Source organism: Haemorhous mexicanus, chromosome 5 (genome assembly GCF_027477595.1).
Source record: "Haemorhous mexicanus isolate bHaeMex1 chromosome 5, bHaeMex1.pri, whole genome shotgun sequence".
In the NCBI taxonomy this organism is placed as follows: domain Eukaryota; kingdom Metazoa; phylum Chordata; class Aves; order Passeriformes; family Fringillidae; genus Haemorhous; species Haemorhous mexicanus.
Window position 1 is genome coordinate 15201667 of NC_082345.1, and position 22802 is coordinate 15224468.

Below are 22802 nucleotides of genomic sequence, written 5' to 3' on the forward strand. Positions count from 1 at the left end.
CAGAGAGGATGAGGAGGAAACAGCCCTTGGATACAGCATCAACACAAAGCAACTGGGAACTAGTCTGGAAACCTGGGATGTTTCTTGTGGGATCTCATCAGTAACTGGCAGGCAAAAAGGACAAGAGCTTTCTCAGCAGTTTATATCCAAGTGCAATCTCTCTAGCTGTATATGTATTTAACCTTCTAGTGGAAATTAGGAAATGCAGAAAGCTCCCATAATACTCATCCCAGTGCTTCACTGGAGTACAAAATCCTAGGAAACCACTTGTGACAAGCTGAGAGCTCAGGTACAGAGCAGCAGAAGCTGCTGAGAACAGCACGTCACAGGAAGATAAGAGACCTTGAGTATCTCCAGAGATGCCTCACTCCCACACTTGAGCATTTCTGTGCACCTTGCCCACGTGCCAGGAAGCTGTTTATTGTCTGTGTCACAGAAGTTGGCAGAAATACCTCACAGCCTTTGGCAATCTGAAAACCCCTCCTTTGAACAAGAGTTGAGAGCAAAAATTAAGCTAAAACCTTGAAAGGATTAGAATTATTTCATACCAGGTCTGAATTTCAAAGTTAGATGCAAACCTGAACCTTCCACTCTACCCAGTGCTGAGGGGGCTTGGATTTAATGTTTCAAAGTCCAATCAGAAAACATATTTGCTGCCCCACAAAATACCTATCACTTTGAGGTTGTACTTTTGTGGCATCTGGCAAGAGGGGAGGAAAAAGGGAATATGGATATAAAGGGAACACCTTTTCAATTTAGCAGATTCAAGCACTGAAGTATTTTGTTCTGAACTTGAAGATATTCTCTTTTCCCATGATGTGCATTGTAGAGTTATGTGGAGCCTCTCAAACTCAGCTCCTGACACACATTTAGTTTTGAGAGAAGCAGCGGAGAAATCAGAATGAGAACTCCAGCCCTGCAGGCACACTGCTCTACAAAACTGAACATCAGGCAAGGTGAGAAATTACAACTGGTGTCACACACAAACCACTGACTGCTTACTGGGACTACTCACACCTTTCTGGCTCAATTTTAAAATTCATAAGCCAGTGCCAGTCTTAACCTCACCAACCTTTCCCCACCTGGTTCAATGGACACTTTTTCCATTCTATACTAACTCAGCAACTGCCTCACCCACAGACACCTGCCCAAGAACTGGTTTTTATCCATCAAAACGTAGGACTTGGTCTCCATACATTTTTCATTCATGAATTCATGATACACACATCTATATTACACAATGAATAGAGAACAGTTGAGACTGGATCATCTTTAAGGTCCCTTCCAATCCAAACCATTCTCTGACTCTAATTCTGAGTGCAGTTTTCTTCCACAGTCTCCTGACAAGGTTCTGTAGCACTGGTACAGGAACAGTGAGCGAGAGCTTGAAGCAAGCTCCACCAAAATAATCCGTGGAAAATTCCCCATGACACTGGAGCCCATGGGCTGCTCTGGGCTCAGTCCTTATCAAAGACATCCCCATGGTGCTGCACAAACAATACACAACTGTGTGGACAGTAGCCTGGTTACTAACAGAAAGCATAGAGAAATGCTGCTGGGATTAACATAGCACAGGATAAAAGCCAGCCCCGTTTCCTATCAAACTCTTGATGCTATTTTGGATAACCCCTCTGACAGTAACTCCATTCCACAAGCCAACAGCAGATGACTGCTTGCAGCAGAGTGCTGACTTGCTTCCTCACACACCAGCACCTGGCCACAACAGGAAAAATCCCAGCATGACCAGACATGTCAGCAGCTTTGGGACCACAACACATTTTAGGACCTGTCCTTGTGCACACTGTCCAGCCAGGCTCACTCAACCAACTCTTCATACTCAAAGGAAAGCCTCCAAAACACTCATCACCCCCTCCTGGCACGCTGCACTCTGTCATCTTGCTTTGGGCCAAAGTGTCAGTCACCACATGGACAGTTAGTATAGTGCAGCTGTGTCCAGGAGCTTCCTATCCCTCAATAAAGGGCACACCTGGAACACCAAACACACCCTCAGCTGCCAGTGTGCCTGCAGGAAGAGGTCTGTTTTAGTGGATCAGCTGGCACATTGCCAAATCCCAAGCAACATTCAGCAGCACCATTTTCCTGTGATGAAGCAGCTGTAGATCCCAAAGGGCCCAAAACCTTCCCAGTTACTGAGCTATCCCAGACACAGTTACTGAGGCACAGGCCAGGGCAATGCCTGAGATTGTACCTCAGACATCCCAACCCTCCTCCAACAGCCAGACATCACCATCCTCTTCATCTCTCACTTGCTGAAGGTAGGCACAGGAACATTTATTAGTGTGTGTATAGAGGCTCTGCCAAAGAAAAAATAACGAATTCAGCACCTTCCCCTTGGCTCTGTGTTTTGCTTACATATGTCTCTTTATCTCTGATCTACAAATGCTCAGGACAGACAAGCTCACAGAGGAACTGTCTCCAAACTAATCCTGAACTATCAAGACACACAACACAGAAAGGCTGTATGATGCAGAAGAAACTGTGCTAAGAATGCAGGACTCTGTCCATAGTGGGAGAAAAAGCTGTCTGCATTTTAATTACTGCTTCAGTATCTGCTTTACAGGGCAGGAAAAGAATTCTTTCCAGTGCTAAAACCCTCAAGAAGATAAAACCTGTACCACTGGCTTTTGTTTTCCCTTTTAGATCAACGGTTTTAATGCTCCTTATTTAAATCCATTAAAGTAGGAAAAAAGGTGAGGTTTCAAATAGAACTGAATGAACAAAGCACACAGCAATCCGTCCTGCTGGAACTGTAATTTCTTTTTGTAGGAGAGAACCACATGCATGTGTTTCTGCACAAGCTATGCTAGTTCTCCTTGCCTACAGGACTTGGCACAGCACTTCCAAGGGAACACTGAAATAAAGCCAAAAATGCTCTGGCCTCTTGGTCCCCTGGGTTCTGTTGGCTGGCAGGACACCTTGCAGATGCTGCTGGAAGGCAGCAGGCTTGGCACTGCCCTCCCATCCTGTCCCCCAGCTTGTCAGGAGGCTGAACACAGGTAACATGCTCATGGCAGCACTCCAGGCTTGCCAGGAGTTTGCCAGCAGCAGGACATCCCAGCATGGAGCTCCTTGGAAAGGGTTCCTTCAGGAGGCTACTTGTATATCCAAACAGGGCCTTGCACTGTTGCTCCTTCTATAAGTGTTGAAGCAATAATTTACTAAATGTATCACACCCATATTTATAGCTATGTTGCCTGACCCCACAAGCTGCGGAGGGCCGGCGGGAAGAAATAAAATAAAATCTCATTTTTTCTTGGGAACAAGTAAAGGGCAGTTGTCTCATCAAATTTCATCCCTTAATAGTATGCCTGCTCCCTCAAGGAAATTTCTAACTGCTCCTCAATCACTTCAATCTTTGGCTTCTGCAACTTTACTGAGTAATTATGCTATAAACTTTCGGAGCTTCTTCAGGGGGGAGTCCCTAGTTTGCTAGAAGAAATCCTGAGCAACCCAAACGAGAAGAAACTCTTATCATGCATCACTTGCCATTGAAATGTATGACAAACACCAGACAGACTGGAGACAACACCTGTGCAATGACACTACTGGCACTTGTCATGTTTCTCTCACAGCACAGGGAAAGGTTTGGATGATATATTGGTTAACAAAACTCATCTTTTCTAGACAAAAGTCTCTTGATATCGAACTGTTGATTTTATTTATTGGGCCTCTGGCTCCACGAGTTGATGTCCCTGACACATGAGCACCTACACTCACCTACTCCACAGTGGATGCAACCAAACCAAAAGAAAAAAGAGGTTTACTCATGAGCTGAGCAACCACAAACCAGCACACCCTTCACCATCCCTTGTGTCTGTCTAGAGAGGAAGAATTTAGAGTTACTGCACATCTCTGCCAGAGCCTCATGTCAGCTAAGAGCCCAGCACTCACAGAGCAAAGGCAAGTACTCATCCCACAAATAGCCACACTCAGGTGCTCCCCTTCAGTGCAACACCACTAGCTGGGCTAAAAAGTAAAATTACTCAAGTGTTGAGCTTTGGGAATAACTGTATACAAGGCACCAGGCTACAACATGTACCATAATGTCTAATTAGTTATCACAGCAAGATATCTCTGGTATTTTGCAGGCATTGTATTGCAGAAATCTCTTCACCATTAAATTCAAAACCATAAATAGGAGAAAACTTTTTTTTTTAAGCAGAGAAAGACTCCTGTGGTTGCCTATCACAAGGTGCAACAGAGAAGTGTATCATCTGCAAAACATTAGATTAATTTTGCCCCGCACTCAGTTTTAATTATAGGACAGCCTTAAGGCTAATATCAAGTCCTTACTATGCAGACTCTGGATTATCACAGGATGTGTTCTGGGAGTTCTGCCTCTGCAGCAATGGGGACAGGCGGCCATTTGAATGCCTCTTCTTCACACGTAGTTCACACCTACTTCATCTAATTCATTGCCTCGTAGGAGGCACAGGGTTGCTGAACCTCCTGCATTTCTGCTGCCTCCCCTCTGTCCTTCCACAGCTGCACACTTGCTCTTTGGGGGAGCTCCCGAGGCTGGGCAGACGCAGCCAGCAGAGGAGCTGGGTGAGAAGAGGTTAAACAAAGCTGGGGCTGTGGACACAGTCCGTGTTTTCTGCCAGCCCACTCCCCAGTGCCCACACTGACGCCTCCAGAAATTGCCTCCTTTCAACTGAATGATTTGACATTTATGCTAAACATGTGCTTGCCTTACCTGTAGGCATTTTCTGCTACACAGAAAGTTTTCCTCTTTGGAAAAGGGAGACTGGCCTTGCTCCAACTCAGCATCCCCTGCTCCTCTCATAGCCCCTTTGCTGCGAGAGCCCACTGCCTCTGCACATGGACAACACACGTCACAAGGATCTTAAATGTCAGCACACATCTTTAGTGAGGACTTTCAGGCAAATTTATGATTAAAAGTAGATATTCATGTAGAAGATGAATACATAATGTCCTCAGGCTCCTTAAGTCATGATCCATATTTATAATGCAAGGCTAAGGCTTCAGTTGAATAATTACATATTTCGCCTGCCCATTCTTCCCTCCCACCCCCATATGTATACACTCACCACAAATGCATATATAACATTTAAAGTGAGCAATTATTCAACCCAAAGGCAGAATATCCTTGAGTATGTGCACAATAGAGAGGGAGCTTAATTCTGTAATTGTCATGCAAGGTCTGCAGTAGCTAACCTTGCTGAGATTAAAACAGCTTACTCAGCACAAATAAAGGTGAGAACAGTGTATTCCAAAGGGACTGGAGCACACCAGGGCTAACAAATGCCAGGATTGTGGTAGCCACAGTCATTCCAACTCCAGGAAAATATTTCCCTCCCAAGCAGAAATCTCTGATTTGAAGTTCCTGACTTTTTACTTGGCCAGTTCTTCAGAGTAGAAGGTGATGCTTTATAAATTAATGAAAAGCACTTTAAGACTTTTGGCAGCCACAGAATTCAGGAATCATATAACAAACCACCCAACAGTATCACAAATATTGCTTTTCAACTAATGCTGATCTCCCCTCTCTTATTTGAGGTCATCTTTCTCAGCAACAAGCACTGCCACTGGATGACTTGAAGTCAGAAGTTTTGTTAGAAGGAGCATTTTGATCAGTATCCTAGAAAAATAAACTGGTATTTCTTCATGCACCCTTCTCAGGACTACAGATTTCATTATGGAAGGGGGAGAGTACAGGTATCACTAAAAAGGATTCCACACAACCAAACAGACAAAAACTGCATTCATTACAGCTGGGAAATGCAGCTTTTACACACAAGAACACGTATGTGAGTGTACATGCAGGCAGACACTTCTAATTCATCAGAAAAATCAGATTTTTCACTAAATTGAGCACTCTCCATCTGTTCTGGAAGTGGAAATGCTGTCAGCAGCCTCAAAGTAATGTGCTGCAAACAAAAAACATTTCTTGACAGGACCCCATCTTTTGCCGAAAAAGTTTATTAAAAAGTTCCTGGCAGGTCTAATCATTCTTTGTACCTCCCCTAAAATTTGCTCTCCAATACACAAAAGGAGCAGGAAGTGCTGGGAGCCTGCACACAGCAATGTCTCATGGGCTCCACTAACCCAAGCACAGCTTCCATGGCAAATTTATCATCACATGCCTAGTCCCAGATAATCGGTGTCAATGAAATGCATTTAGCTAACTGGAATTCCTCCCATGATATTATTTTAAAATCCAAATTCCTTAGTCAGGCAGAAATAGCAATCATACTGACACTGGTCAGCTGAAGAAAAAGGTCACAGCTGCAGCAATGGGTGTCACATATTCTGGGGGCTGGCAGAGCCCGACCAGACCACCCATGGAGCAGACCATTTGAAAATTAAGCTCTTCAGCTCTGAGCAGGTCATTGAGACATCACTCAAAGCAGAAGTATGGGAAATACAAGTGATATTAGGCAGCAGAGGTGGGGGAATGTGAACAGGAATGGGCAGAGCATTGTTGAAGAAGGTACTGACTTCTTGCTTCATTCATATCATTGCTCAAAAAGACAAATGGAAGAAACTCCTTCCTTGTCCATTGCTTGTGGCTTAGCAGAATCACAGTGATTTGTCTTTCTTCTTTTTCCCATCCACTCCAAAAGAGATAAAAATCATTACCTCCTTTCATAAAGACTTCCACCACATGCCCTGATCAAGAAGCAGGGTGTAACCAAGCTTCCCCCAGGCTGTCCTCCCATCTCTCTTGTCCACAGAGAGAGGAGCAGAGAAACAGAGAGACTTACTGGTCTTGACCTGCAACAAATTAGCTCAACTCCGTAGCAGATAAAGGAAGTCAAGGATACACCAACAGCCTCTGCAGAGGAAAGAGACACAAAAATGGTATTCCTGAGGTTGAGGTCTAATCCCTTCCTGAAAGATTTTTTTATTAATTCAGAATGGTTCCAATATTCTATCCAAGCATTTCTGTTTGCCATTAAGACTGACATGCAAGCCATAAAGAGGTCAATTTTCACAAGGTAAAGTTCGGTCCCTGGAATTTTTAGTTCCTCACCAGCAGAATTCCTATCAACACAACAGATGTATTGACTTTCCCTGCAATCCAAACACTACTGTGAGGCCTATCCTGCATCACTTCTTAGCACACTGCAGCATCTCACACCAGTGATGTCCCATTTCTACCACTCACTGCAATCACAGCAGAAGAATTCAGTTACTAAGCACAACTTAGAAGCAAATCAGCACCAAAAAAAAAAAAAAAAATAGAGAATTTTTGTAACTCAGGCTAAATTGCTGGGTTATTGCAATGTATTTTGCTGCTGGAAAAAGCTACAAGAAGACGCAGCCACTGCATTTCCATGACATGCATCCTCTTGTTTAGTCCTAAAGAGAATTGCATTTGTCATCCCATGACACACAGGACATGTGCTGTGCATTCCACTCATTCTGCCAGCTACTCAGTTTTATGCTGCAGGTTTCCTTGCTGCTGTGCCTCATTCCTAGAGCATCATTTAAGGCTGGTCTTTATTTGGAGTGGCAGGTACAGGAAGCAGTCCTGCTAAGATACAGGAGAACATCTGCATCTGAGGCTTGCTCCTGCTTTGTCATTATTAATATATAATATCACAGCCCTGGAAAGGGAGGAGGCCAGAGCATCCTTGCAAGTGCTTGATGGGGTGGGCAAATCCTGCCTCTAACAATAAATAAGAAGCTGATGTAGTTATAGCACATTAGTAATAATTTTTGGAGACAGTTTAGCATTCAGGAAAGGTCAGATGAGGTGGGGTAGAAGCTCACCTTGAAAAGCCAAGAGGTAACACCTAAGTTACAGTGTGCCAAATTGAACAAAGCAATTGCAAATAATTTCTTAACTGCATGTACACTGCCATGACAAAACCATCAGCAATGGCTGTGCACCCATTCTTGCCAAGGGGTTTCTCTGTGCATTCCACAGCATCCCACTGCTCACAAACCAGCTCCATGTTGACTTCACTGTCTGCCAGTGGCCTACCTGGCTAAAATCTCCAGGACAGTCCTCAAAGAAGAGATTATTCCTTGGTAAAGCCCTGGGCACCCCTGAAGAGGAGCTTCTCTTAAGGGTGCCACTGCATTTTCCATCTGCTCCTGGGAACTCCGGTGCCACAGTGAGCCTACTTTGCCCCTCATCCTGGTGCAGGTCTGTTCACATCACATGCAAACCTGGGGGCTGCAGATGCCTCTGGCAGAGCCCGCAGGAGTTGCCAGCACCTTTGGTCTCATTAGAGTGACTCTGCTGCTCTATGGGGCTCACACAGGCTTTACAAGAGGATGCAGAAATACACATGCAGAATGGTGCCACAGAAGAGTGAAAGTGTACACAGACAATTCACAAAACAAATTCACCAAAATTCACTTCAGACATCAACTCCTCACATACATGAAGCTGTCAGATCACAAAACAACTGTGGCTCTCTGCTACCAACAACCAAACCTAGGGAGGGAAAAAAATACAGAGCAGCAGAGAGATCTCACACACAGCAAGCCCACCAGAGCAGTGCAGATATGGTCCACCAAGTGTCCATGTCCTAAAGGAAAGTTTATGGCAATTGTGAGGACTGTTTGACTTCAGACTCCAAAATACAAATTTAAGAGCAAATAAACTTCCAAACATCACAAATACACCCAGAAAAGTTTCAGCACCACCTATATTAGCTTATACTTAGTAAGGGCAAATGAGCTCAGCTACAATAGAAACAAAGATCCAAAACCAGCCTGGGATTTAAGTCCTACAACCTGCTTCTACTCATGAAATACCCAGTCCTCTTCTGGCTGATTAGAGTAACAGGATACCCTGAGAAAGGCTGCTTTTGTATTTCCCCGACTTTACGGAGTCAGAACTGTTTCAGAAGTTTTACTGGGATTTCATGCTTCTTCATTAAGTAAGGAGGTGAAATGCCTGTTAAAAAAAAATCCCCAGCTACAAAGGAGATGAAACTCCAGTTAAAAAAACCCAAACTTTTCCCAGCTACAAACACCCAAGTTATTATTTCAATACTTACATTAAACCATACAAACTGTCTTTTGCTTTAGAAGCCTTGTGTTTTTGCCAGAACTGTATAAAATATGCTTGCCTCCAGAGGCAAAATCTAGAGGAAGAAGAAATCCACTCCAGAGAGCTGATGGGCCTTCTTGCCATACATCAAGATACACACACCTTCTGTGATGCCTACAACCCATTTTTAGCCAAAAACCGACCCAGGTAATGGAGCACACCATGACATCAGAGCATCTTTGTGTTGTTTCATCACACACTGTACAGTATTCTGACCTAGCCCAGTCCTTTACCCATGAAAACACTCTTTATCCTAACTCAAAAACAGCCTAACTTCTGCTATGCTGACTTAGAACATTGTTCCCCTTGCTTTTTAAGTCATTGCTGGATTGTTTGGGCAGTTCTGCTCTAAGCACTGCTTCATAAAATTATTTTCCTTGATTCCATTCCATATTCACTAAAACATCATTTAGATTATTTTAGCAATCTATTGCTTCTCAAAGTTGAAAATATTATTTTGAGACAATCTGAAGCATGAGGTTATATAACTTACTCTCAAAAGTTAACTTTGAGTCTTCTGATTACATCTTAAATTGATTCAGTATCTGGGCAAATCTCCCTCTTTTTATAAGCTTACTCTTTGCAGTAGAATTTAGCTAAAAACTCTCTAATCACTGGAAAAACTTGTCAGTGCAGTTTGTCAAGTCTCCTACAAGTCTCATTTATTTTGCCTTAAAGAGACATTACCTAAGAGCCCCAGAGCCCTTCTCCCTGCACACTGTGGCTTTCTGGCAGCTCTTTTTTTGCTGTGTTAACAAACATCCCCCAGGGAGGTGGCTCCTCATCTCCTAAGCCAAAACTCATCAACACCCACAGGCTCCAAGGCAAGGCCCAGATGGATTTCTCAGGATCCACTTCCTTTCCTTGCTGTTGGATGCCCCTGGACACAGGGATTTGCAGAGCAAGAGTAAAGGTCTCTCTAATCTCTCCTCCAAATGGAAAGATTACACCAGAGGTGCCACTGTCTGACCACAAACTCTCTGAGGGGTGTTTCTGAGAGTGGCACAGTGTTTGCCAGGCAGACATTTTTTAAAGTCTGCATTTGAAGAACTTTAAAATCGAGAGTTTGCTGTCCTTCCTCAAGAAACTGCTTCTGTATCTGTTCTTCATACACCTCTGCTGTGAGGAAAGACTGGGAAGAGGAGAGAATTGGGAACTGAGAGAATTGGGATTGTTCAGCCTGAAGAAGAGAAGGCTTTGGGGTGACCTCATTGTGGCCTTCCAGTGCCTGTAGGGAGCCCACAGGAAAGATGGAGAGAGTCTTGACAAGGGCCTGGAGTGACAGGACAAGGGGAAATAGCTCCAAAGTGACAGAGGGGAGGTTTAGATTGGATATGAGGGAGAAATTCTTTCCTGTGAGGGTGGTGAGGCCCTGGCACAGGTTGCCCAGAGAAGCTGTGGCTGCCCCATCCCTGGAAGTGTCCAAGGCCAGGGTGGATGGGGCTCTGAGCCAGCTGGATAGTGGGAGATGCCCCTGTCCATGGCAGGGGGTTGTAATTGGATGATCTTTAAGGTCCCTTCCAACTCAAACCATTCCATGTTTGTACAATCAAACAGCAGCTCCTGAGACAAAAGTACTGCTCTACTTGGAAGAAAACAACATCCCCTACCAAAGGTGAGCAGAGCCATCCTTGAAAACACCAAGCACACAGATTTGCAAATGCTACTGGCATCACAGTTCTCTGAACATTCATCCTTTAAGTTGAAGACCCCACACAGAAAACTAAGGGAAATTAGTCCTTTGTCTTGATACTTTTCCAATAGCCTCTGCATTACCCTTTGATTAGCACATCTGTCTTTTAATAAATTGCTACACCACCCAAGCTGAGCAGCGCAGAGATCTACCTGTTGTTTCTGGGGTTGCTAGAAAAAACTCAGGGAGCAGATGTGCTCAGTATCACCCTCAGGATGGAGAGAACTCAGATTGTTCTTCTGCACTCTGACCTATTCTAGTTGGAACATTCAAGCATTTCTCAGTAGTGGAGGTCCCATTTCCCAGCTATGCAACAAGCATAATGACATCAGGCTTGATGGGATCCAGGGTGCAGCTGGCCCTAAACTGAGAGTGCAGCCTCACTGCTATAGGGCTGTGCTTGTAAACACAGGCAGCCAAAACCCATGACTGTGCAAACATCACATTACTACTGAAAATGCATTTTTAAAAAAAGCACACAAACATTTTTAGGTACTGGGAGTACTTCAGGCATTTTTGATGAAGGAGGATTTTTTTATTATTTAACAAATATGTGCAATATGCTTACACCAAGGTCAAGGAAATTGTTACAGTCCTTTTGCCATTTACCTGACTATGTTTTTTTCTGGGTTGCCAGACACATCATAGTTTAAAATAAAGAGGGTGATCATTAAACATCTTTATTTCTATCTCACTCTACAAAACTCCAGTATGTGCAACACAGCACTATTCATGTGGGATTCAATACCCTGAGCAGAAAATTTTAGTCCAATAGGCTCAAAAGCTGTTTTTCTGTTCCATTATTGCCTCCAAAGAGACAAACATAACCTCATTTGTTCCACAAATACTAATGTAATTTGGCTTTGATCTTGTCTGGACCAAGATAAAAGGTGTCCTTTAAATTACATTCATTAGGGTTTTAACCCACTTTTAAACAGAAGGCAGGTTTTGCACAACCTTGCTTTAAAGATTTTATACACCTAAACAAGGAGGACAACATCCTCAGCTCCCTCCTCCAGAGCATATCCTCACCAGAGTACAGACACCAAGGACAAACATCTCCTTGAACCTTCTGAGCGTTTAAGCACCCTCTTCAGACAAAGAGAAACCCCCATAGAGAATGAAATTATTCCTCTTACAACACAACAGGTGTCTGTGAAATGACTTGCCACACTTACCATTCCAATGACTAATGAGAAGATAGAGAAAGCTCCAGGAATTTTAAGTTAGAATAGGTTGTTCCAGCTGCGTTGGTTACAGAAGGAAGACAAACATCCATCTAAGAAAAACTTGGTTCTTAACTTTTTGGCAAGGAAGTCAGTCCTGGCCTTTTAATACAGGCAGTTACATACTTGACCCAAGTTGATTCCTCCTGCTTCCAATGCTTGGTCTGCATGTTTTAGGAGTTAAACATTAAGACCCAGATGCAGTCAAGATTTCCCACCAGCCCTTCTACCTTCCCTTGCATGTGCTACTTTAAAAAAAACCTTGAAAATAGTTCTTTGTTTTGGAGTCCACATGGATGTTTGGTACAAGCCAAACAAGTGAGTTCAGATTGCTGAACAGAAGAGCAGCCTTTGGCTCTCCTCCTGTGCACTGAAAAATTCAATATTAAGTGTTTGACACTAACTGCCTGTTGGTACTGTGTCTCCAGAGGCACAGCATGGCAGAATTCACAGCCTCTTGCTGCTTGGCCCAGTCCTGCATCCTGACCCCAGGGCCAGCATATGGAGGAGCCCAACTCATAGTCATCAATGGATCCTCAAGGACAGAGCTACAGAAGAACCCTGAACTGAACCATATTTCATCCTTATGGACCGTTCCATTGAGGATTCCACACACAGCATGCCCTATCCATGCACTAATCTGACCAAAACCAGTCTTTTTTTGGAGGTGAGGGATAATTACTGACACTTAATGCAACACAGCCAGGTTTCAGACATTTTGTAGCTCATCTGTGTCAAGAGGTATAAAAACTATAGGCATCCATGTGCAGCTACTGAAAAGTTAGGCACACTGTTTGTGTAGATTTATACTGTACCAAAAAATGTATTACTCTATTCATGTGTAAAATCTACCAGAATGCAATTTATTGGAGCAGTAATCATAAAGAGCGGGGCATGTCTTATTGCCTCTAACAAAAGCCTTTTGCCTTCTCCAGCCATGAAAAGGTCAATCGCCTCCCACATTTTAAATAACTGCTCAATAACCTTCCTTTAAAGCATGTAACTGTATCAGATTTCAACTCCTTTTAAAAGGAAAAAAAGCCCCAAACCCACAGTAGTCCCCCCAAGTCCCCTGTGGGTTATTCTGGGTCCAGCAAAGCGAGGTAGTTACAGCAGTGTTGCATTTGGAAGCCTTCCAGAGCCACGTGTGACTGAGAACACCAGGTTATCTTTTCATAATATCTCCAAGCAAACAGCATTGCAACATTACTCACACAGTGAATTATTTTCTGAGGCACGCAGAGGACAACGTGCCCATGCAAAACCTCAAGAGCATAAAAATCCATGGCTGAACCTGCTCCCAAGGCTCAAGCACTCCAGCAGCCTCTATTATCCCTCTATCGATCTTACCCTTTTCTGCAGAGCCATAAACTCAGCTGACAGACTGGCAACTTGCTGACCCAAGCACTGGTTCTCCCCTTGTTCTTGTTTCAGCATGACTTGGTCCGTAGCCTCATTTGTAGCTTGTGAAACTGCAATAACAAAACAAACACACACGAGACACTTGTCAAACAAAGCAGGCTGTAAAATTATCAGAGTGGAAATCAAGTGCCAGCATTTATTACACCATGAGCCACACCTCAGCTGGCAAATTTCAGGCCCACAGATTGATAAGAAGGAAGAAATGGCTCCAAATTCCTCTGCATTAGCCATGACAAAAGTCTCATTAGAAACAAGCTTGGAAAGCATTTAAGGAGTAACACATGGACATGTTCCTTTCGATTTCCCTTAACACTGCATGCATTTTATCAGAAATACTTTCTTTCAGCAGTTTAATCCTCCTGATACAGCTCCCAGTTAAACAGTATTACTACTACATTTTCATTAAAACTCACGAAACTTTTACACATGTAAAATTTATTTCACTTTTCCTTCTTTATCCAGTGTGTTTTCCCACCAACACAAGATTTGAGCAGCTTAGTGATTTGTGCTGGTAGTAAAGCAACACATTGAGTATCAATTATGTCAGGTTACAACACTTTCATCTTTCATTTTTCAGGAGCAACTGCCAGCCTTGAAGACTTCTTCTAGATTAAGTGAAACGCCAAAGGAAATTAAGGAAAAGAAGGCAGGTAAAGTAAGCCTCGTATCAGCTAGAGAATTTGTTTTGCAGGTAAAAATGCCATCCAGGGACAGGATGCAGAGGTAGACTGCAAACAAGTGTCAGGGAAGGGAGGAATAGTCCCAAAAAAATTCTTGGGAGGTAAATGGCAACCTAAGAACACATTTTTCAATTCCAGTCAACAATACTGCTGGAGGAGTTGCCTGGGATGTTTGCCTGCTACAAATATTTGAGCTGGTAATTATTAATTTTAAGGCATTTTTCCAGCTCTAAGTGTGTGAATACATAGATAACTGGAAAATTACTTATTATAGGACTAACCAAACCCATAATACTCAGTCCAGGTACAATTCAATGCACAAAAGAATCTCAAGCCAGTACTGCTAACTTTTCTTTATGCGGGTATACAAGTAAATAATCTTGTTAATTGTGCTGGCAGTTAAAACCAGCTTAATTTATTATTCAGCCTGTGCAGTTACGATGAATGAAGTAAATGACAGGCTTAAGAAGATAATATTAAGGGAAGGAGGTGGGCCAGGCTTTGCCTGTCCCTCCCAATTAGTTAAAGATCACACCTCAGAAATCCTTAGGTCAGAGTAGATTTCTTACAGAATCCTGAAGTTTTTAGGTTGGAAAAGACCTCCAAGACCATTGAGGCCAGCCATCAACCGAACTCTTCCAAGGCCCACCACTAAATCATGGCCACATTAACTCATTTCCCAGTAACATCTCTGCCTGGTTCTATCAGTGTTGTCCTGTGCTAATTAGAGTAATTGGATGATGACTCAAGAAACAGTAGAGAATCTGGGAAACAACTCCAAGCTCTGTCTGCGTACAAGAAAATTTGACCTCAAAAAAGGAAAGCATCAGCTGACAAAACCAGGTGGAAAATAACCTTCAGATGTTGAATTCTTCAGATTTAACAGAGCTAGAATCTGAAGGTTTGGGCAGTCAGGATTGCCATTGTGAGCACTAGAAACTTAGGGTTTGCTTCAACTGGAGGAAAAAGCACTGTCTGGAAAGCCACAAAGCCAAAGCCAGAGCTGGAGCTGCAGCAACAAATTCAAGGAACAAGGAACACCAGTCCAGCAGCTCCAGAAACTAATTCAGGATCAGGTTAAGTCCAGTTTCTCTCTGCTGCACTTTTGGAGGTGTAAATAAAATGGGTCATATTCTCAACTGTCCTACAGTCCTACCCCATCACTTTTCTGCACTCAACCCACCAGAAAACAGATGGAATGGTGAAAAGAGGTGTCAAGGGGACTGTAGATGAATAAACTACCCGACTATTTAACTGCTTCCAAAGAGCCACAGGCACACTGGGGAAGTAGAGGTCAACCAGCTCTGAAATTGCTCTTTGAGCCATGCAAGCTCCTGGGTGTCCCCAGGGGCCACAGCAGATGGTTTAGAACTCTCTTGTCTGCTCAACTCTCATTCCTGCTCCTCATATAAGAGAAGAATGGCAGAATTGGTTGTTTCAAGATGACAGGACATGACCAGTCATTGCACAAGTAGAAATCACACTAAAAACACCAAGGAACTCTTGGTCCCAGTAGGGCCTAGGCTTGTACTAAAACAGTAAATGAAGATTCAATTGAATTATAGTGAGAGATTTAGCATGCAGTCAAACCGGTATTTGCTCAGGACTTTTAGGAGCAGGGGAGAGAAAAAGCACTGAGTGATGTTTGGGAAAGTCAGCTTTCCCCCAGAAACAGAAAAGGCTGTATGTCCTTTGAATATTGCTTTCTAGAGGTTAGAAGTATTTTTGCTGGTAGTTCTACTGTTTTGGGGACTGTCTTACCACCAAGGCAAGTCAAAATAAAAATGACAAATATCAATATCCAGAGCAACAAAAACAGATTTCCTTTTGTCTGAAGTCTTGAGAAAGGAAAAAAAAACCAACAAAAAACACCAAAAAATAGGCATAAAAAACCACTTCAAATCAAATGACCGATGTGTTTGAGAAAAGGTAAGCAGCCTGGGGTGGGGGGGGATTACAGCAACAGCCAACCCAGCCCAAAACCTTATCCTGCTGGGTAAAGCCACTCTTGGGCTGTGTATCCCAGCAGGGACACGTGATGGCTGCAGAGCATGCTACAGGCTGTAGCTTAAATTAATGGTTTGAGCCAGAGAACCACACACCCTTACCTCTCCTGGAGGAGCTGGCTGTAATAACTGTGCTGCTCACACACCACCCTCATCCTTGCACTGAAAAACACAGGCAAAGTGGAAGGTGTGATTATTCCTCAATGTCATAGCCAATAAATATTGCAGAGCTCAAAATTTAGGCATGGAGAGAAGCATCTACAAGAACAATTTTCTCTCAGTTAAAAGTAAAGCATTGGTGCTTGTCACAGATTTTAATTTATTAAGCCTTTTTCAGTCATGCATCCCAGTCAAAATTTAAGATCTTTTCTGTCTAAAAAGAGTCATTTACTGAACTTTATGAGCAGGAGAATGCTGTTACTGACTGATTTTAGAAACTAATAAACAGTATTCTAAGTGATAGTCTGCTGGATTTATATTGGGGGTGGGAATGCCTGTGGTATGCAGTCTGGGAAAAAAATGCCAAGTTATAGGAATAAAATTGCTTATACTGCTGCTTAAAAGAAATAGAAAGCCCTCCACAGCAGATCTTCTGCTACATGCAAGATGCACATCAAGACTCTTCAGTCTTCCAATATTGCAATGGTCTCAGCCATGCCATGACCTGTTCCACATTGCCTCTGACTGCTTTGCATGATGTGAACTCACTCTGTACATGGAATGTTACTTACATTAACTAGACAATGTATTTAAGAATTCATAGCTAAAAAAAGCAACATTGTTGAAGCAGAACAAAATGAAGAGGAGCACCTGGGCTCTGTTTCCATGCAGTACTGACTGAGCTCAAGCCTGCAAATCAAATTTAATCCCCCTCACCAGAATTGCTCCCAGACTTAGTACAGTCATTATGAAAATTAATACTTCTCTATATAAAAATAAGTACACACACATTTAGAGAAGTAAAAATATACATACAACTAAATTGCTATCAAACCTGGAGTGATAGTTTAGTTTTAATGATTAGCTATTGCAGTTTAAAATGGAAACTTATGCAGTAAATTTGAAACAACTAACCCAATTCTACAATTCATTCAAGGAACATTCCACACCAAAATAAAAAATTAAAAATTAGAAAAACCCCATGTTTTTTAAACAAGATTTTTGATTACAGAGTCTACTTGAGCTCTGTATCTGTCCCTACTAAAAGTCAGGGTAACTGATAGGCCCAAAACAACATGAAAATCCCAAGAACAAGGTGATCCTGAGAAGATACTGGCGCTGGAGCTCCCACTGGGTTTATCTCTGATGCTGACAGCTGGAGCTACCATGACAACCATCCCAGGCATAAGGTCCTCCAACACCAGCAGATACTCTCCAGTGATTACTTGATCTGCTATAAAGCCATTTTGTACTCAGAGTGCTAAAGAACAGCCTTAATATACTGGTGAATCAGACCGAGAAGCTATTTAGCTGCAGAGAGTACTGGCAAGCACATATAAATTATCTTTTCTCAGGGAAACACACTCTCAAATTCTCTATTTTCCCCCCACACAGGGGGATGCTTTCAATACTCTCTTGGTGGTTATTACACAAAATGCTCCTGAGCACCATCAGCATTTCAGGCAAGCACAAAAGACATAAAACAAAGGACATAAAACACGGACAACTCTAACAGACTGCTAGTGTACACATCCATAAAGTCTGTGAATAAGCTCCAAGCAAGACCACACTGGTAAGGCTCAAACCAGTCCCAGTACAGCAGGGGAACTGGGTGAGGGATGGCAGAGCTGCTGACCTTTTCCTGGGTTAGGGAGAGGCCACACAGCACTTGCCACATCTGCTTGCTCCTGTGGTGATACCATCACTGGATGCTATGGGAGAAAGACAACTTCACAGCCCCTGGCACAAAGGGAGAACCAGGCACTTCACAGGCATCCTTCCCAGGGGTTTAGGGAGCACCAGGCACTTCACAGACATCCTTACTAAGGGTTTAGGGACTGGAGGAAGCACAGCCCTAGGGGCCTTTTCTACCTTAAAGGGGAAAAAAAAAAAAGTGGATAGAAGGAGAAAAACTCAAATATGTCTGACCCTTCATTACAACTCTCAGAGAACTTGAATTTACATCAGGAGTTCTCAATCAGGCTAAGAGTTGGCACAGAGCCTTTCAATTCCAAAACTGCCTCCTGGGCAAGTCCCTGTTTTACTGGGAATGGGCAAAGCAAGCTGAAAACACAGAGGGAGTGACACTGCTCTTCCTTTCTGCTTGCCCATCATCATGGCTAATCCTCACCTCCAAGTGGTACAGACAACCTTCACCTTGCAGGAAAAGGTGGCTGCAAAGCTCTCTTTGTCCTTGTCACAGGTGTGGTGGAGGCAGATGCTGCTGCTCTGCAGTCCACATGTGCCACAGCAGCGAGGGCACCACGCTCCAGAGGCATTCAGAGCACCTCCAAAAGCTACATTTGTCCCGAGGGTTTGCATCTGCAACAAGACCTCAAAAGGAAGAAAACCAGCCTGGCTTTCAACACCCAGGGAGAATCTACAGAGTCAGCAGTTAAGAGGAAAATATCTCTGCAGGTATGTGGAGTGATTTTGTTCTCCAGGTCTGTGGAAGTCAACAAACACAGCATCCTGGGATGCTGTTTTCCAAAGAACTTCTCTTCAGGGGAGAGGGGAAGTGACTCACAAGCTCTGAAGGAAGGGCCAGGAACAGAGAGAAGTTTCAGGCACCAGGAGTTAAGCAGCTCACGTGTTCCTCACCAGGAGCATGGATTTTGGCAGGCAGCACCTCCAGCCCTGCTATCACTGAGTGGCTTTGGCAGCACTCGTGATGACATTGTGTTGGTCATGCTGCAGGACTTGGAATTCCTGGGCTTTTTGCTTAACAGTAACTTAATCTCCTTTACATTAGGTCTGTTTCACACAGAGCTCTACATTTGAGGTTCCTCATGGCCAGAACTAGTCAGGAAACAGTAAAGGTGGGGAATAAAACAAAATTATCCCATATGAAGTACATGTAACCTCAGGGTGAGTTGGGACAGAAATAAAGTGAGTTTCCCTTAGAATTAGTCAAAGAAATAAAATACCTATTTTTAAAGCCAACTAAGCGCTCTCTCATGCACATACAAACATCTCTTTTCCTCCCAGCTCTAAGAGATCCACAAATATATGTATAGTTCTGCTTAACAGCATTTCTGACCCTTTGCCAGCACACAGAAGATAAGAAAACATATTCCCCATGAAACACAGTTTCCTACAGGCACATGTACACTGCCCAGCAAGAAAGCAGAGAGCCCTGAGGCACACCAGGAGAGCTAGTCCTTACTGCTACAGGCAGAACATCCCACTTGAATCCTGGGAGGAAAAAACACACCACAGACTTCACTGGCACTACCAGAGCACCCACTGACACAGCTCCTGGTGTCCAAGCTGGGCCATCCATCCCTAACTCCAGTGCTTTCAGTTATTTACCAAGAAGCAGTTCCAAAGCAAGCACTCCCTTCTCCCCTACAGATTCTCATCTTTAGTCTGAGAATGTTTAATGACCTACAGGATATGCTACAAGCCCTCCCCATGTTTAGAAAACCACCTCATACATTGACTGGGATTAATTAATATGGCTTACTGCGGTCTGGACAGCCACCCTTGACTGGATTTACATCTTCCACTAATGCACTTTAAACACTTGGAGACTAGCTTAGTACCCAAATCTTTACATCAGAGACACTGCAGACACTTGGAAAGTACTGCCAATATTGTCAAGTCAAAGGCCAAGATGCAAAGGCAGGTGGGAGAATGGAAAACTCATTTAAAAACAATGATATAAGAGAACTGTCTAGTTTTGTTGCCTTTCTAAGAGAAGAGCATCAAGTTGCAAATGAGGCCATCCACTGAGATTGAAAAAGGCAGACTACCTAAAATCTGTTGCACATTCACCTCCAGAGCACAATATTGCAGGAGCAACTAAGACAGAACAACCGAAAAGCAAAATTAACCCAAACCCTGTTAAGTAGAGAAGGATTTAGATCCTCACATCCCAGCACAGAGCCCATCTCCAGCTATCAGAGGAGCTTTCCTGAGGAGGTTCATTCCTTCAGAGCCACCCAGAAGGTCTCTGCTTTTTCCCACTGAAGCAGCTATTAAGGGATGATCAGAAGTCCAAGGTCAGCAGATTATTGTTCCAGCCAATTATGGAAAGCCTCCTCTCTCACAACAGAGGGATGCTGGTCACACAAGTGTTGTGTTTTTTTCCTGAAGAAGTTCCCTCAATTTAGAAAACAGGAATCAGACTCCTGTCTCCTACACCAGTGTTACCTAGGGGGGGGAAAAAAAAAAATCACTATTTTAAGTTTTTCTAGCTTGACACTTGGACAAACCTAACTGGATCAGAATAAAAGGCTCTAGTGGAGAGTGATGGGGAGGAAAAAAAAAGGAATTACTGACTTGCAATAACAAACCCATTGGAGTGCAAAACAGCCTCCCAGAGGAAGTCAAATGCTCTGTGTTGTAGATAAGGGGCAGGAATAAATCACTTTTCCTTATACATTGTCTCTGAAGGAGTAATTGGACAAAATTAGGACCAAAGCAAGACCATAATCTTCCTGAATAATACCGGTAAAGGAATTACCAGTATTAACATTGAACTACATTGTCTTCTAAATAGCAGAGCTACAAGTCACTGATGCAGAGCAGGTTTAAGTATTTAGAACAAGAAAGAACCCAAGCCTTACCCAGACTTCATATGCTCTATCTGGGAACACAGTAGTGTAAACACAAAATATTTGTGTAAGTAAATCTTTTTCTCAGAGATCCCTGTTGGTAGTATTTGGGGTAAGATGCTGCTGTAAATATATCCTTCATTCATCTCAAGTGGGGTGGATAAAAACCCAGTGCTTATAACTCCGGAGATTATTTATCTTCCAAATATTGAGCCTGCCAGTAACTTTGTCAAAGTCAGCTGGGATTATCCCCTAGCTCCAAGCAACACTGGCCTTCAACACTCCTCGAAACCAGAATTTTTTGTTCTACAGCCTCATAAACAGAAAACGCACACAAAATATTCCCTGTAACAGATTTCAAGAAAAATCTGGACAAGAGGAAAAAAAATTAATCCATCCATCAGTGGTTTTCAAACACCGTGACCCAGAAACAACTTCTGCCTCGGGAAGGCCCAAAGCAGAAAGAAGGAAAGTATTCAGGGGAATTCTTGCTTTAGCCTCTGCTGAGCATCTGCTACTTGGCAACACCAGGAGAGAGTTCCAACATTTAATTTCATCTGAATCATTAAGTGTTTCTCCAGCATCTCTGGAAGAATTTATGGTCCATGTACTCCCTCTGCCCACCTCCCCATGGTCAGAAACCCTTACAAAAGCACAATGCAACACAGAGTTTGTGTTTCAGCAAACAGGTATTTTCCAGCCAGATGTTCTGCTCAATGTGTGCTGACTTGTTCTGGCACAGACACCAAAAAGCTCATCTTACCTCAGCCACCCCTGTATTGACAGTGACAGATGCCTCATCACAAATATAAGGAGGCAAACAAGAGCTGAGCAATAATCAGCAGGCAATAAAGGCAAAAAACAGCTGCATTTTTAGATTTTGTGACTAGCAGGGACAAATTAAAAGCTAAGGAAAAGAGGTCAGCAGCTCCTGAAATCAAGCCTTCAGCCACATGCCTGGATGGTGAAACACAGGAACATGCTACTTTTTCCTTCTCTTTGCTATTGCCTAGAGGATCTGGAAACAAAAAAGATGGGAAATTTAAAAAAAAACAAACATGTGATTCTCCCCCCCCCCTCCCCCCCCCAGTGTTTAAATGTCAAATCCTAGGTCTAACAAACAATTACTTCTCTCTGTCTTGGCTTTCGGGGGGGGGGCAGAAATCACATGTTATTCCTCGGTGGAGTGCATTTCAATTATTTCTGTACTTCTTTCTTTACTTGACCTCTGTTAAATAAGGTGGATGCAAAGACAGATTATTGTTGAATGGAGCAAATTAACTATGGAAAAGAGAACTCCTTGAATAGTAGAGCCTTTTCATCTTGCTCCTAAGTCAATAAGATTATGGAATCAAAAGTCAACTGCAAGGGTTTCTTTCCCCCCCTTTAAGCTCCATTCCAAGCTCCAATTAAGTAACTTTAGTCAAAATTTCTGCCCTTCCCCTTCATCTCTCATGGGTATTTGACATTCAGGTACCTTCCTCTTCAGAATGAAGGAAACCCACCTTACCTCAGCAAGAGCAGAGCACAATTGAAGTTTAAAAATAGTATCCAGAGCAAAAGGAATACACCCCAAACACGCATAAAACAAATCCCCACATTTTTTGTATTTAAAATAGGTCTGGTCTGCTTATAGCCACAACACAAATCCATGTGCCTGGGGAGGTGCATCACCTTTGGAAACAGACCTGCACAATTTTCTTTGCTGCCAGGAACACTGTTGGAAGAGAAAAAGTCAAAGCTGGGAAGGAACTTGGGGAAAATCCCAAGAGAATATTGCTGCTTGTCTCATGGGTACTTCATCTCCCTTGCATCAAAAGCAGAGACAGGAGGCTCTTTAAACCACAACCTCAGGGTGGATTTCTTTACCTTTAATTTGTCTCATCTTTTCCTGCTCATCCACCCTCACCCCTCTCGTACTTCACACGTTTTTCAGACACCTGAGACAGTGGATATCCACACCTCTGCCACAAACCTGCCCCTGGTGCTACTGTGCCCAGCA

At 43.2% G+C, this 22802-nt stretch overlaps 1 long non-coding RNA gene across 3 annotated transcripts in view; it reads right to left on the reverse strand.

Annotated features, from left to right (window-relative positions):
• LOC132327162 (uncharacterized) overlaps positions 1 to 13502 on the reverse strand; it is a 110698-nt gene extending 97196 nt beyond the window's left edge. For 2 of the 3 annotated variants that reach the window (XR_009486455.1, XR_009486453.1), the window contains exon 1: positions 13325 to 13502. This is a non-coding gene — a long non-coding RNA (uncharacterized LOC132327162). The remainder of the gene's footprint in view (positions 1 to 13324) is intronic. The other variant, XR_009486454.1, reaches the window with a different exon arrangement.
• Positions 13503 to 22802: the final 9300 nt, after the last annotated feature.